This window comes from Bombus fervidus, chromosome 5 (genome assembly GCF_041682495.2).
Source record: "Bombus fervidus isolate BK054 chromosome 5, iyBomFerv1, whole genome shotgun sequence".
Classification (NCBI taxonomy): domain Eukaryota; kingdom Metazoa; phylum Arthropoda; class Insecta; order Hymenoptera; family Apidae; genus Bombus; species Bombus fervidus.
In genome coordinates, this window is record NC_091521.1 from 14,138,043 (window position 1) to 14,155,757 (window position 17,715).

The following is a 17,715-nucleotide window of genomic DNA, read 5'->3' on the forward strand; positions in this document are numbered from 1 at the left end:
GATCGTACGCCGAAATTCGTTCGCGCTTTAAAACGTTCCGAATGAAATATACTTTTAGAACTGGCATTGAAACGTTGCTCGGTCTCTGTCTACTTTCTTTTTTTTTTTTTTTTATTATAGTGGAAATTGTTTAAATACGAAACATGGAATTTTCTCATCGGAGATACAACAGTCAAGTCCACAGCGACGGAATATTCGTCTTACGAGGGAACAGAAACGGAAGTTTACACGAAGACAAGCCGATCGATTTCAAACGTTTATCGTCGATTTTTACGCTGAATCTCAAAGAGACGGACGAATGAAACAACAGCGCAGCTTCTTCCTTGAAATCCCTTTATTTATCCGCTTCCCTTTTGCAAGGCGTTTTTACCTTAGGTGCGATAAAGTTCGGCTTAACAGGCGCGTTTCTCTTTTAACACGGCACACGGGAGTACGTATCTCTTCCATTTTTCAATCGAAAACTCCGCAGAGGATAGCGACAGCGATTGAAATCGGAGCAAGTTAATCCTTTGATCGACGAAGCAAGAGTCACCCGTTGACGCGCTCCAAGACGAATATTCTGGAATTTATCAAAGTACGAAGAGAGCGCGCGGTCGCGCGTCGGCTGCCCTTATAATAGCGCACCGGATACGCCTTCAAAAGGAATTACGTAATACAACTTTTTCAACGGGCTGATCGCGAAGTAATACGACCGTCTACTATACCAACGAAAGGAGAAAGCGAGCCCTCGTTAAATATTAAACTTTAAGGATCGTTTTTCCATGAAGAAGCTTCGTCGACTTTGCACACGCACGTACACACAGATAGGCAAGTCTGTTGTACAGAGAATAGAGAGAGAGAGAGAGAGAGAGGCGCACGCATACTGTTGCATTAACACCTTCACATCGAATCTCGCGTCCATCCTTGCTTCCTTCTCGTTTCTCTCTCGTAACGACATCGTTCGCGATCGTTGGAAACGAGACATTTGAGAGATTATGCCAATCCGGCGTGTAAACCACCCAGGGAGGAAATACTTATGAGTTTCTGCTGCGAGAGCCTTCTCTTTTTGTTTCTGCATCCCCTCTGCCCCACCCCCCGCTTTCCGAGCTGCGTCCTCACCTTCTTACCACCGTGAAAGAGAAATTAACACATTGACTGATGGTTGAAGGGTGTCTCGCGGAGTTTTGCAACGTTTTATTGTCTTCTTACCACGAGAGCCACGATGGGGATTTGGTTGTCCTAACTGATTGAAGCGTATTGTCAAAATATTCGGTAATTCTCCCTAGTCTTTGCTACACGTAACGGTATACGGCGATCTTGTCTGCTAAGAGATTAGAGACTGCGATGCCTGTGGCGCAAGAAACGATCTTCGGCTTAAAAAGACAGAAATACTGCGTTCTAAATGGAAAGCCGAACGACTTTTCTCTTCTTCCAGACTATGTACATTGTACATGGCGTATTAAAAATCTTCGTTTCGTATACAATGTGCAATTTGGACAGTAGGCATCGGTTTATGCCGTGTAATTTTTGTCAACGTGTCCATTCGCATTTCCTTGATAACAAGGGACGAGAATTTCACCGAATGCATAAGCGGAATTGGCACGATTTGTCATCCGTGTCAAATCTCGGTCTAAGCACGTCTGGTATTGGCCACGGGTCCGCGCGTCATTCGCTCATTATACGATCCAATTAAGGTTCGACTGCTGCACGGCAACAGTCACGGTCCTTCTGTCCATGTGATTAGCCCTATTCGGAGACAACGCGTTCCCATAGGCGCCTCAGGGCTTTAATGGCACGAAATCATTCGATGCCGATTCCTTGACAGTCACGATTTCTCGCTTATTAAAGCACTGCCCTCGTTTATGCGCGAATTTGCTCTCTTGAAATTCGCTGCTCGCTCGCAGCCACAGAGGTAGACACGAGAATGACGATTCTCGACAGTTCTGACCAATCAAAATCGCATAAGAATTCATAGGACTTCTGTCCTTGTGTTAGGACACATGATTTTTGTTCTACAAGAAGGTTTTTACGTTTCAAGATACACCCCGAGTGCACATCACAGATATAATTTCCGTTCTTCTACTCCATTCATTTATTCTTGATTAATTTATAATTAATCAGCAATGGTAATCAACCATAATTCGTTCTAGCTAACTCACTGTCGTTCTTCTCCGAGCGAAAGGAAAGAAAGGAACGCATTTATCTCTACTTTCGATATTTCACGAGCAATGCGAGAAGCGAAATGGAAAGAGCCGCGCGATATTATTTTCATTGCGCCCATCGAACGCATAAAGGCGTGGCGTGCATAAAAAGAACCGGCCATAATGATTCGCGTAACGATTTCGGTTTATTTTCCTACGGATACACATCGAAATATCTAATGGGACGTCGCGTACCACCCCAAACGCTCTCATTACCGCATCTCGTTCTTTTTTCTTCGGCATTTTAATTGCAGCAATGGGCCGCGCCACCGCTAAGAAATAATTATGCTTGCCCGGCGCAGGTACCAACACCTACACGCCCAGCCGCGTCTACCAACACTGGCCTTTCCCTTGTGTTCGCACCTTCCTTCTCTGTTAAGGGGTGCACAGAACCCCCGAAGAGTTCGCGTTTCTTGTTTGCACGACCCCCATCGCAACTACGATGGTATCACACGTGCCACGCCCCCTTAACGACGAAATTACAGCAGCCATGTTTGTTCAAAGATCAAAGTCCAGGGCCAGGTGCGAACGTGCTTTTTCTCGTTCGGGCTCCGTTACTCGAAAAAAAGACGCGCAAATGCATCGAACCGATCTCGATTCTCCTCTTCCATGTCACCCTCCTTTTGCCTCCTACCACCCCCATGAACCGAGGTTTTCGGTGAACGTCGTTTAACCCTTTGACGCCTGAAAATCTTCCAAGCTATGAAGGATTTTCTTTCGAGTGTAAGCTGCTCCTACTGCTGTTGGATGTAAATTTCTTCAGTTTTCCTTACTTTATTTTCGACATTAGTTTCCTCGCATCCGTTATATTTCTGTGTTAAAACGAAGAGATAAACAGGATTCCGGAATGTTCGATAGCGTTAACACGATAGCACGTAACAAGAAATCGATTTAATCTTTCATCGTCGAGTTAAGAGAAACCAAGAGACGGATGATGCTGTTATAAATTGTAATTTTCGCTGTCAATGCCATATCAATCGATGTAGCGAAGACATATGGAAAGCGAATCGACGTCTCATGATTCAACGATGTTCGATTTCTGATACAATGAAGACGTGAGAAGAAGAAGGGTGGTTAAGGGTAATAGGTCTGGCGAGACATAATTACGGTTGACTACTTGATTAGTCATTTAGAGGCAACGAGAGTTAGCCGACCGATGCCCCAACTCTTTCTGTTTTCTATTTTCAGAAGATCCGTTCGCTCGAGACTTTCGATGCAGGTTTAGAAAGTGGTGGATCTTTGAAGAGGTCTGTACAGATGATGGTTAGAGAGAAATTTCGACCGCTGCTGGATGATGCAGCTGTCTTATTATTCGTCTGACCGGTAAATTGATCAGGGTCGTCGTATAACCAAAGGTTCTTTACGTATCGCTTGATAGCTTTAATTTCCGACACGAAATCCAATTAGAAATTATACCTAGTCGGAAATTGCACGAGGGAAAGGAACAGTTCTTTGTTTTTCAACCGTTATTCGAAAGTTTCTCGATGAAGATACAGCTACAACTAGATTCTGTTTATGAAAAACACGGGAAGAAACAAGGTACTCGACAGAGGGCAACATCATCCTGTTAGTATCGTGGTTTAGAATCTTGGACGACGCGTGTCTCGAGTATCCCAAGAGGTAAAGAAGTACGGACTGTCGCTTTTGGCACTTCTCGGTATTTTCTTCCTCCTCGGAAGCCAGCTTTCCAGAGATTTTTCAGCATGGCCCGAGGCTAGCGAAGATGCAACAGGCCTCTACTAACAAACTCGGAGAATCTTCTGGCACTTCTGCTCTAGTGGCATCACCACGTGTAGTACCATACATGAAAGCACGCTAGTTACGTTAGTAACTCTTCTTTCACCCCTGCTTCTTGCGAAAGAAAGAGGGAGAAAGAGAGAGAGAGAGAGAGAGAGAGAGAGCACGCGTCTGACAACGAAAAGAATGCAAAGTCGGGACGGAAGTTTCCGCGAACATCGATGTATTTTCGTCGAATTAATCGATTTCCTTCTTCCTTTTTTCTTTACGTTGTATATTGCGTTGCATTCAAGATACGTTAAACGTGACGCTCTTAAATTCAGAGTAATCGAGGTTGGAACGTCTATGGGCATCTAAAACCGAGTCGATTTATCGATTCAGTTACGCGCTCTCGATTTAAGTTTATCACAAACACGCGAAATGATCGCGTCTGATAGCAGGGAAATTTTCGAGCATCATCCTTTTATAACATCCCTTTTTGACAGACCAGCGATTTTATGATGTGTCCCGTTCAGGTGGAGAGGGAAAAATGTTTGTGCACTTTGCTCGACCGGCCATCGCGCCCCCTGAATTTCGAAAAATGCAGTTGCATCGATAGTCACATGACGGTTCCTCAGGGGGCAGCGAAAGGAGGAATGAGGAGGTTGCTGAGGTGCAGGGAACTCAGAATCGTATGAATATTAATGTGCTGAAACAGCTAAACACAAGAAGCAAAAGGGCGCTTCGACACTCGGTATCTATTAATTCTCAGCCTGCAATCTGCATCGAACGACGAAGCCACGTGGTCGTGGACTTCTCCAGCGTGTTATCTGGACCGAGATTCGATCGATGATCGAAGAGAAGAAAAGAAAGAGCTTTCACGTGCAAAAAATTCATTACAATATTACTTCGTTTTTCGATCAAGTGATCGATCGGAAACGGACTCGTTAAAAGCGGATTTATACTTTATATAGCGGATACGAACCAAAGGAATTGTCGAACGCTTTTCTTTCAGAATTTTACGAACTTTCGTCGGCTGCTTGCCGCTAATTTTAGACGATAATATTTGAAACTCGATGGATATATTTTTATTTCTAACACTTGAAATTTTTAAATATTTAAGGAAACGGATTATGGAAAATGAGAACGATTTTGGTGATTGAACGTTTTCTCATTAGAAGAAAGCGTATATAGTTCCTAAAGAAGAGTTTAAAATCGAAGTCCGTCTGTATGGACGTCTAAAAAGGAGTGACCCTCAGGGAGGTGGGAGATGTAGCAAGAGGTAGTAAGTCACGTGTGCTCGTCTGAGCGCCGGTAAGGAGCGCGTACCATCACAAGGGTGAAATGGAAAAATATTTTTCCATTTTCCCTCTCGTAGACATATAGGGGGAGGCTCACACTCTTTTCTTCGTCTATTATGCGCGTTATACTTGGTCCAGAGAGAGCGAGCTCGCACTTACGTGTATTTTATGCATTCGAACGGATGCAGCCTGATGCGCCGGGGGAGGAAGAGGCTCGCCGCCGGGGAAGGGGGTGGTCGGGTGTCGGATAGTCGTCGGTAGAGGGGAGGAAGGGGACAGCTGGAGCTATCAAGAGGCTACATATAAAATCATAAGGCACGACGGCCACGCCCACCACCCCGCGGGTTCACCAATCACCGCGGACTGCATTTAAATCGCAACCCCTCGGTGCATTGTCGACTTTTTTTCCGCGGGCGGGGTGACTCGCTTCTGAATATATATCCCGCAGGCTGTGCCAACACCAGGAATATTCATATTCCTATTCCTGCTACAATCCGTCGCACACATCGCATACAACCTGGCCCCCTTCGCTCCCTCTTTCCCCTCGCTATCCATCGAACCAACCTTTCGCGAGTTCCCTTGCCATCGCGTCTCCACGCTGCCGTGACTACCCTACCCGCGTTCCTCTTCCTAGCATCGGAAATCCTCCCCTTTCCCGGCCCGAGCCTATACACGTGTGTCATTTACGTGCACTTATCATCCACCTGTGTGTACGCCGAACCGTACGTCGACCATTCCCATTCTCATTTTCCTCTCATGGTTGTTCGTAACTCAGCTATATAGGAAGGAAGGAAGAGGGAACGGTTGCTTCTTTCTAACGGTTCTCGATACCGTCGTCGACGACGAGGGATGAGCAGAATGCGAGCGAAGACGATAGCTCCGGCTGATCTGCCGGCTACGATCAAATCGAGGCAAAGTGCGCTTTCGCGATAATGGATTAGGAAGGTATTTTGTCTGCGACTTTTTTCGGTCTGCCACGGAATCGTTCAGTTATGGATTGTTATTCACTGATTTGCTGCAGGGCTTCGAATCGATCGTGATTGAGTTCAATGGTCAGGTTGTCGAACGATTCATCGCGTTTGGTTAATATTTCTTTTCCCGACATTACCTTACGAAGATGAAATAAGAAGCGAAATACGAGACCAAGATAAATCCAGAAATTGACTAGTAAAGTAATTGGAAATCGAATATCGTGTACATGGATAAGGAAATCATATCAGAGTTGACAAATTATCCCGTAAAGAGTTTACCGTACTCGTAATACTGTTAACTCGTAAAACACTCTCTACGAATAAGTGACAGTTGTAGCAAATAAAGCTGCTTCGTAGAAACTTCTTGTTACGCGAAGTTTCTTAATTTTATTTCAACGGAAATAAACAAGAAGGAACTTAACTTTGGACCGTTCTAACGACTTTTATTAAATACGTCCACGTGATATTCTCATTAAGCCTAGTTTCGAATAGCTTATTCTCAACTCGTTGTTACTCGAGAGCGCCCTAGTTGGATAACTATGTTCATACTGTGCTTGACAACGCATTGAGAAAATTACCAAAGTACGTTTCAGTGTGATTTCAATCGACGTACGTTAATAAGCAAGCAATGAAATATACGATTTACTTTTTATAATGCCTTATAACACCTTTTATAAATACTTCATATAAATGTTTTTAATAAGTTCAATTCTATTAAAACTATGTCTCAAATCCTTTTAAATTTGACAAGTATATGTCAGACAACGTATTATTGAAACGAAACATCTATGTGACTATAAAAAGTTATAGAACTATGTAGCTACAACTCGATACGCTAAGAGCAGTACCAAATTGAGAAAATTGAAAAAGATTAAATATATTTACCAATATCAACCGCGTATTTTATTCGTCAACAACTTGCACTTGAAATCACTACAATACGCGAGTACGCCAACAGATATTAGTTTCATTCTTCTTATTATTACTTTACAAAATTTCACGATGCGAACTGTAAGACGGTTCGTAAGCAACTGAATTGATCTGTCAATAAATATTTCATATATCCTCGGTCACCGAGCTGTTGCCCTGTTGCCGCACGAATCGCTTCACAGTAGTATGAATTTCCGTATCGAATAATTCTTTCTCTTGTATATTCATTATCCTTTATGCTGTAATAAAAATAAGAAGGTTGTCTGCAAATAACACTGGTCGCTTGATAATAATATTTGAGTGTACAAGATATTTACCATTCAAGTTGTACAAGAAATATAAATGAAATTCTACTTACAACCTATCTTAAACTTGTTGAACAACATGATAATATTTTATTAAATACCATTCAAATAATAATGGTACAAGCAATCAAGCGGATGATGACTACAAAATTTCAAATATGATATATTGAGTAAGTTTTACACATTGTCCAGTCAGCGCTATTCTATGTTCTCGGGAGTCCGGCGCATGGAGAACGTCGGTCGAAGAAAGCAGAGAACGTTTATCCTTAACGATGGGAAAGAGGATTTCTCACTTTAGTGGACACGCAATACGTCACGTGAAAGAGGAAAAGGATAAGTGCAAACGCAAGGGAAGTAAAAAGAGGAAAAGATACAGGAAGAAGAAAGGAGAAACGTTGAAACATTTTCTAAAATTATTGGAAGGGTACGATAAGAGTGCCGAAGGGGACCCTTATCCCTTCCTTCGAGCATGTCTTTTTAGTACATCACCCTAACGTCCCCTTCCAATACCCGGCGGGTTCCATCGTTCGCTCATTTGATTTCTTCTTCGTGCGGAAATGGCTGAGCAGCCATTCGCGCGAGACTTCCGGTCGACTGGAGATAGAAATGGAGTCCCCCGGTTGAAAAAGGGTGGAAATCACTGGCAAGCAACCGTGGCTTCGTTGCCGCGGGAAATTGCCGTTCGCCGAAAATTGATAATAAATTCGATAATGCCGCGAGTCCGCGTGCTTGATAATCGAATGAGATAAAATACCAGGATATCTGGTTGATATCGGCGAATCGTCGGCGTCTTGCCGCGTTCCGCTCTATTTCCATCCTCGCGAATGCTGTCCTTCATTTTATTAACGATCCTCGATCGAGTTCCTTATTAAATTTGAGAATTACTCGGCGCACGATTGCCCGCCAACGGGGCAAGATCGGAAGCAGCTTAAACTGATTTCTACGGTACCTCGTTACCTTCGTCGTGCCCATTTTTCCTTCCTCAGAACTATGTATGTTTATAGAAAACATTTTTTTTTTTTAATGTTCCATAAGAAGGGTAGAGAATGTAGTATAGTCAATCAGTTTATATTTTGGACAGCAATATCTTTTATTTGCTTCATGAGAAAAATGTTAGGCGCAGAGGTGCGTACTATTGAGCTGTAGGATATGCAAATTAGTTTATCAAACAGCTTAGAACTTTTGAAGGCAATTAATATTTTACGTTCCGCTAAATTTTTAGAATCATTGCACTTTAAACATAGTTTAGAGTAATGCGAACAGCCCTTGATTTTTTTGGGCCTCTATCTAATCTCTAGCCACATATAACTTGAAATTATCACATTCGAATTTTGCTTTTAGAAAGCATACTTGATCATTCTCGAAATAATTATTGTACAATTGTCTGCTACAAAACGTTTCGAAATCGCAAAGGTATTGACGAAACAATAATATTATCAGATAATTATAAATTAAAAACTGCGAGACCGTCGTCGATGGTATCTGGCTTACTCGTTAGCTGGTTGCAATTAGAAAAGATACAAGACGTCCGAAATATTTGAGCTGGCATTGTCATACCCTCGGTTCCTCGCCAAAGGCAGTTTCGTGCGGCCGCCATTTTACCACCCTTAATTTCTAGATCCAATCAAAATGACTCACGCGACTTTGTAAGGCGATTCGGTCCCCTCGGGGCACACCAGTTACGAGTGATGCAATTACGCTTAAACGTTAACGAGCTAACTCTTGATAGAAAATGGCTGTATGCTCCGTTGGCTGCAAACAGTAAAGCCATTACTGTACCGTTCTTTCGCCCCTTATCAATTTTTCTTCTTCTCTCTTTTAAGAGCATCGAAAATATTTTTTATTTGCCATTCAGAAGTCTTTTTCTTTCGTTTTTCACCTATTATCTTTCTCGTAGAAAAAAAGATTTGTGTGGGGAGATGAAACATCATTTTCTCCTTGTATATATTCTCGAAATGATATGTACAAAATAAAGTACAAAACGAACGCAATGTCTCGTGAGTCTAAATCTTGTCTAAAAAGAATGTCTTGCCTTATAAAAAGAATTCTAGGACTCTAAAAAGTACTAAACGTCGCCCTTCGTGGTAGTAAAAATTGAGTCGAAGGTATTGGATCGATGATGAATAAGTTGGAATATAAATTCGTCGTCTAGAAAAGGACGCGGAATATCTCGAGGTTCCATTTTCATGCAAGAGTCGAGAACCTACTCGTCCCTTTTAATTGACCGCTCGATTTCCCGACAAGAAAGAGACCATTTGGAAAATTGCTAAAATTTCTATCAGCAATTTCACGAGCAAGTCCTGCCGCTGGAATAAAAGGCCGATGGGGCGGTAGCAGAGAATAAAACGAGCGCAGGAGATGCGGTATATACGAGCGAGAGCTCGCCTTGTCAAAGGTCCGATGCGGAAAAGTCGTTTCGTTCTAGCCATTGTCAAGTGCCCTCGTCCAAGAATCCGAAAGGCACTGTCGTCCTGCACGCTATCTTAGGATGTCCTTTCGCTTCCACAAGGAACTTTCTCCTCTTCCTCACTCCTCTCTTCCTGACTGCCTTTCCAGTGAATGCTTGTCAGAACCAGAAGACATCTTTTGTAGCGAGTTAGTGGTTCGAAGAAAATTGTGTGTTGTACTCTTCGATATCTCGCGAACGAACGTTTCCTCTTCCTGCACTTCATCCTTCACGATTTCTCTAAGACTCTTGCTGATACAAGGCTTCTCCTTAATTTAACCGTGATACGTAATTTTAGGAACGATTTTAATGTCCCCTTAGATAAAAAAAAAAAAGAAAAAAAAATACAGAAAATGAAACGTAATGATGTGAGATATTCAGTCGGTAAGACGAAATTCTGGTTACGAGGTACAACTATCGAGGTATTATGTCTTGTAATTAATCTTAGGCAAATTTTATCAATTAGAATGTGACGTAAATCAGAACAGAAACGTTCAATTTGCATAAAAATTCTCAATAAAAATTTTTCGTTACTTAATTCTATCCGAGTTACGTTTGTCAAAAAATTCACGAATTTGCGCCCCCCCCCACCCTCCCTGCTTTCATGAATCAACCATCAAACACACAGGGAAAAGAAACGCAAATAAAACAGGGAACGGCTATATATTGAAGACCGCCATCGGTCATGATTTTTCTTGCCAGTGGTAACGCACCTCGAGTCATTAACATTATACGTTCGTGCATTGCGAGAAGAATAGGATGGCGGGTTAAAAGAAGGGGTGAATGGCGGGGGTGTCGTGGTGTATTCGCGATAATAGCTATGATTAGAGTCGCAACGGCATATGGATGGTGCGGTTTTAATGCGGCTCTCAGATTCCACGAAGGCTCCATATGTACGCCAACCTAGGGTCCAGAAATAAAAATGTCGACGTGCTCGCACAAAGGACGTGAATTTTAATAATAGATTTATGCGCATATGTTAAGTACGCTTCCGTCATTATTTCTGGGGGTCGCGTCAGAACCAACCGGTTTAACGTTTAATGGTATCTGCAACAATTGCGCGCTTACGTCGTAACCTAGTACGCTTTGAAATTTCCATCGAAGCCCACCTTCTCCGAGCACCCTATTTTTGCATTCGATTATCCTCCTCCGTAGGCGTCGAGGCGTCCTCCGTGACTCGAGGGGCGCAACGGTCGCCATCTTGAGAACGCTGTGCCTTCGCCGCGTGTGATCATCGTTTATGCATACGTTTCTGTGTGTTCTTGTCGCTTTTAGCGACGTCAAGGATAATCCGCTATGAAAAAGGGCAAGTTCAATATTCGACGAGGGTGATACGTGACCGATACCTTAATTTTGCAACGACAATTAAACGATGAATTAAACGAACAAATTGATGACAAGATACGTATTTCGCGTGTTGCTAGTAGGAAGATTCTTACAAGCTGTCATTTTTTCAGTAATCGACTTTTTGAATTAAAAATTGTTACAAGTTGTTAACAACAAAATGTGTCTACTATATAAGTTACTTCTTAATACGTTTCCGAGATATCGACGAACGTAATGTCTTGAAGCAATGATTTTACGATTGTTCGTCATTACGGATATTCTTACATCGATCGTCTTGACGCAGTCACCATTTTGTCATTAAACATTTAATCAAGATACGTAAATCATTTATAACCCCCGTCTGCTGCAACCCTAAAAGGTTTACGCTGGTGGCACTTGAAATAGCCCCTTGGAAAATATTTTTCTACTAATGGCTCCGGTCTACCAACCCTTGACGCAGCCGCCTTCCCCCCGAAGTTTTGCTTTCCCTTGTCGATCCCGATGTACGCTCGGTAAGTAATTGAACATGGTCACGTGAAAACAACCCCCGTGTGTCGTATGGCAAATGCGAAGACCGAGGGTTGTAGCGTGGTGAACGCGTTCTCCTTCGGAAGGAAAGAAAAATGGAGGACAGCGGAACGCCTCCGAGACATGGCTCTCCTGTAAATGTATTTCCAGCAACGTAACGGGAGCGATTTGAGACATTTTCTGACAATTTCGAAGCAATTATTTTTGGTAAAAGATAAAATCTTTATTTAAGGGACTGCAGCAATTTTAAAATGATTTCTTGCGTATATCGCGCCAGCGTACTTCAGATTTTTATGATTCTTTATTCCATTTTATCGCACCTTCTATAATTTCGTCAATATTACATTTTCCGACAAATAATTAAAATTTAATCAGAAATATTTACGTAAAGGAAACCTACAGCCTAACAGACTATCTTCTACATGGACACGATAAATTACTATTTGCAAAATCGTTTGACATTTGTCCATGTGACTTTTCATTGACGATAATGAGAATTTTTTATGCTCCAATTGGTGAACAGCAGAGAAGATTTATCGATCGAAATACAGGAATATCAGGTTTTACATATCACGAATAAATTATTTACATCACGATCATCGCACTAGTAGAAAAAGAGAAATTAGAACAGAAAACTAGTAGAATTGTCAAAACACCCTAGTATTCTTATTTTCGTCACCCTCTACGTGAGACATCTCCCTTGTCGGTCTGGAGAACGTTTATCTCTAGCTCATGCATAACAAAAACTTCGCCGGAGGATAATTCTTGAATTCTACTCCCAGAGGCGGGAGAAGACAGCCTCGATCGCATTAGGCCACGGATTCCATGCAAATTCGTTGGTTCGCGAGGTTCGGCTCCGGCGAAGTCTCCGGTTCGCCGGTGACGACGAAGAATTCTCCCGTAAGTCAGCTCGTTAGCTGGTTATTTAGCGGCGATTTACGCTTCCGCACGGTCCCCACGTTTAGTTTTCGGGCCTGGTTAAGTCACGGCCCGCGCGATTTCACATTTAAATCTGATAATCGGGTTTCCCAGCCACGGAAGGGGCGAGAGAAAACGAAACGAGACGAGAGTCGGCCCGCAGCCGCCATCTCTGCGTCCTCCCTGCCATGTTGATTTTTGTGCGGGCGGAAGGGTGTCTGCATACGAAGAGACTGTACGTTCACGCGCAAACGTCAGTGGTTTTAAACCATACGCGAATTTAATTGAAACGTTTCCAGATCGATAATCGATCTTTGACGAAGGGGTCATTTTTCGAGAAGAATGAAAATTAGCCAAAATGTTTTCCCCGTGATTCAGGCGTCTCTTGCTTAGCAGGGACTCTAGGCTGAGTTATTACGAATGTCCCCACCTCCTGTTTGGATATCCCCACCCGTTGTAACACTCCCGAAGGGCTGGTGCACACAAAGCACACATCTACCCCATTACGGTACAGTCGACGCAAAGAGGCAGCCCTTTCGAGCAAGATTATTATCGGCGTGATGAAGCGAGGCGAGACGAGGCGTCGTGCTTGGTCGATTCGTACCTACGAAAGCGTCACGCGGCCAGATATATAGCGTCGAACGACTTCGAGCATCGCCGATCGGTATTTTCGACTTTATTCGAAAACCGCATCGGTGCACAGTGGGCGGCAGAAAAAAAAGGGTGGGGGGAGAGGCCTGGAGAAATCGGGAGGCGTCGTGCTCCTAAACTCCCCGACTCCCTTGCCGGTACTACCCCTTCCCACCGCGCACCCCTCGCTTTTTTTGCATTAATTAAAAGCTCCTGCCTCCGGGCCGCCAGTAGTACGGCCATCTTGGCTCGAGGCACGCCCCCTCTCCTTTGTTTTCGGATTTTTTTAATGATTTCTCCTTTGCAGACACGTATCCTTCTCTCTTTCTCACCCCGCCCTACCCCTCTTTGCCGCCGCACACCCTTCTGCACCTATCTCTTTTCCTCCGTTTCTACTTTTCTCGCGTTCCTCTATATCTTTGCAACCTTCCAAACTCTCCCCCTGTCCCTCTCTCCAACTGGCGTGTTGGAGCGTGCATCGTGTCCCTTTCTCTCTATTTCTCTCGAAATTCGCTGCTTCCCCCTGCCCCTCCCTCTTGATACATTACCGCGTCTGTATCGATGCGCACGTATACATACGTAAGTAAGTACACACGCATGGTGTTGCACTCACGGGACTGCGAGAACATCGAGTGCAAATGTGCGTCTCGCGTAAATACACGCGTGAATCGAACTGCATCTTCGTTCGTTCGAGAGGGCTGCACCATAATACCAATTCGCTCGAACAGAGAAACAGCGTCGAGGCGATGCAACTGATAGGGGGCTCAAGAGCGAGAGAGCTAACGAGCAATAGGGAAGGAACACGGGGGTAACGAGCGAGAGAAAGAGAAAAAAGATCAGCATACACAGGCTATGGTTTTCGAAATAGTTCACGATCGCTGCTCCGTCACGGACCCGGGTTCCTGGCCTTTTCTGCGTTTAGTTTTTTGCCACCAGTGCGTGGCGTCAGGTTACGCAGTTTACACGTCGGATTCGCTTTTTCTTTCTCTCGATCGCCTCGTTTCCTCCTTGCTTCTCCCTTTTATCTCTCTTTTTTTAAGACGGAGGAACGGGGCACGTCGATCGACGCCTAATACACCAGGAACCTTCCATCGGTATGTCTTTTCTTTTTTGTTTTTCTATTTAGTTTCCAGCTTTTATTTTATTTCATTTCTTTTTTTCTTTTACCTTCGCTTCTCTTTTTTCTCTTCTTTGTTCGTTTATATCTCTCGTAGAAGCTATTTCTCTGATCGAAGAATTTTCTCACGGGCATTTTGGCAAAGGCTTTAGATTCTAGAAGGCGTTCATTTAAGGAAGCATGCTTTGAATTTTCTTCACTTCTTATCAAATTTTTTCTTCGCGTATAGAAATTCTTACTCGGTATACAATAAGGTGCAATTATCAGAATTGCTCCGAATATTTGGTGAACGCGCGGCCCTGAGTTTAGCCGAAATAAGCGCCAAGTTCCCGCGACCGTCAATGTGTCGACGTCCAACATCAGCGGGGTACAATATTTTTCGATATGTTCCGAGAAAAGTTCACGCGCATCGCGTCCTCAATGGATATGTTCTTATTGTAAAAAGCCGGGGCAGGGACATCTGCGCTCGACAATATTTGGACACATCGATGGCGACACACAACTTTTGTCCAGTGGGATTTCAATGCGGTCGTCTCCGTTCCAAACTCTCCACAGCATAATGGAATACGTCGTAAATACGAAAATTTTCGAACACTTCGAAAAACGGCCTGTCGTCGAAGGTCTACGAACTTCTGAAATTCAATTCGTCCTCCAATCAGCCCTGGAAATTGTTAAGAGTGGATTCGCAGACTGCTCGCAAATTGAACAAGTAACCTTCATCAACTACGACAGTTTGAGTCCAAAAGATTAAAATTGCACGATTAGAAGATTTTTGACGATTTTATTTTTCGTACATTGCGTGAATAATAACAGCCAATGGTGCGAGCAAATATTTCCATGTCAACTTTTTGAAGATTTTTCAAGCTAAATAATTACGTTCGACTACTTACCTATCGAGGAAAATGTCCCTGCATGTGGCTGTTTCCACGCTTTTCTCTGCACAAACTGTAAATGAGATTTGAGCAAATTTAATATATCTTATTTAGAGAAGAGGAAACGAAGTTCAGCGGAAGAATCGTTTGCCGCGCGACGGGAGTCGCGATCCGTCGGCACGTAGGCCTTAGCCACTCACTTACCTTACGGCAGAAAGTAGTATTTGCCGTCTGACTCAAAACGTTGTGCAATTTTACCTTGTCGTTTCTACTTACTTTTTCATTCATCGAGTTAATTATCTGTCTGAAATGTTGCGTTCTTCGAAATTCAGTGCCTTCGATTAAAAAGTCAAACAATCATTGTGGTTCGGTAATTTCTAAGAAACACGTAAAGAAGCTTGTCATCGTTTTTACGATACCCATCCACTTTATGCCACGACAATTAAAGAATCTTCTTCTCATTTACTAGAAAATGACTAAAGAGAATACATTCATCGAATTCTAAACATATTTCTTTGAAATCAATGGAACGTCTTAACGGTAGAGATTTTCAACACTTATCGAATAGAAATTTGTCGAGCTTCAAAATTCCATTTAGCTTCTTGCAATTAGTCCGAGTACGAATGTTTATTCAGTAAGTGTCGCGATTTACAAGCGGACGAGGCATCATACTTTCGTAGAGAGGCGAGAAGCGTTATTGTGATAGAAATTACATCTCCTCCGTCCGAGGATGTAAATTATTTGTAGTCGGGCCCTGAATGAAGAGTTCATTAGCAGCACTTGTGCGTCTTTGTCGTAATTACTGATGTACCTACACGGTTCCAAGCGGGGACACCGCATAAGTTCGGGGGAAGAAATCCGCGTGAACGTTGTAATTAAATTGTTGCGCATCGCCGGCTTCATTATTTATATGCTTATTTGCATGGTATAATATGCGTGAGAGTAACGAATTGTACGTAGTCGTGTCGTCCTGTCGCGATAGAAATTAATTAAAACGAATAAATTACAAGAGACGTAAAAAATAAAAAAAAAAAAAAAATAAAGTACGTAATATGTAGTACGTAACATATACTACGTTACCTGTGCGATAAATTAATTGCAACCAACGACAATGATCTTCCATCGCAGTAAGAACAGTTTGCACGTTTACTCTTGATTTTCGTTTTCTTCCTTGAAGAACAGAATCGTTAGCATGCCAATTGCAGCACACGCGCAAATTTGGCGCGGATTACAGTTGTGACGAAGCGTTTAGTTAACGAAAAGCGTCGGCCTGTTAAGGAATCATTAGCGAAGGCACTCAGGAGTCTCGATTTCTCTAAATTTATTCCAGTTCTACTTGGCAGCGTGAACTACAAGAATATTCAGTGTTAATTGTATTCGTCGTAGCAGTTACCGATAACGCTCGACAGCCTGAATTCGATTCTCTCCGATTGCCAGTTAAGAGAAGAGCTTGGTGCTGCAATTAACAGTCTAGGAATTAAATTTTAAGCAGATCCTTTGACTCTCTCATATTCCGTTATTTGAACAATCTCCAGCGTGAATTCTATTTTTTAGAACGTGCTTGTTTTCTCGACGTGCGAATTTTTTTTTTTTTAAAAGATCAACAAAACGAGTTGATAAGAAAAAGTCGCACTCGAAAGGATTCCAAAGTGGCATCGGTATCCTTCGAGAATATCCGACCTTGCACGTCGGAATCTAATCTTTCAATTTTCTCATCGATATATCGCATCGGCGACGCGACGCGACAACATTGCCGTCAATTTTCATCACTGAAGAATCGTCGAGAAATAGCTACCCTTGGTATTTTACTTTCTTCTCTTTTCTTATACGATTTCTCGATTGCAACATAAAAAGTTACGATTTTCGTTATATTCGATACAATGAAATAGTTAAACGTTTGTATTTAGTTATTTGACGAAAGAAACTGTCTTAAAATTGTAGGAATTTCTTATTCGCGGGGAAAATCAGAAAGATTTCACAAAGGAGTAGAAAGCCTGTGAAAATACCTTTCATCGTACATTATGCCGAGCCTGTTGGTTCGCCGTAAGCATGCACAAGTACACCGTGTCAGGTAAAAGACCGAAACAAGGTATTCTTTGGTCGCTTTCAGTCGATCCACTCGAGCTGGTCGCGGACCGACGCGTAAAAACGCGGCCAACGTCCCACGGACGCGAATAATCGAATGAAAACGAGTCCGTCAGGGTTCTGCCACCTCCTCAATGTCCAAGCTAATTTGTCGAAGAATCGAGTTTTGAAATTTGAGAAGAGCCCGAGCCATGGAGCCGCACCTTGAGACTTGTCAGCGAACCTTTTCATGTTCCCTTCAATTCCTACACCATCCACTCTCTTCCCCCACTCCGTACCTGCCCATTGTAATCCACGATTGACCCATCGTGTTTGTGGAATATTTTGAAATTTGAAATTGTTTTCCGATGGTGACGCATGTTTTTTTTTTTATGTCCACTTTCTCGAAGC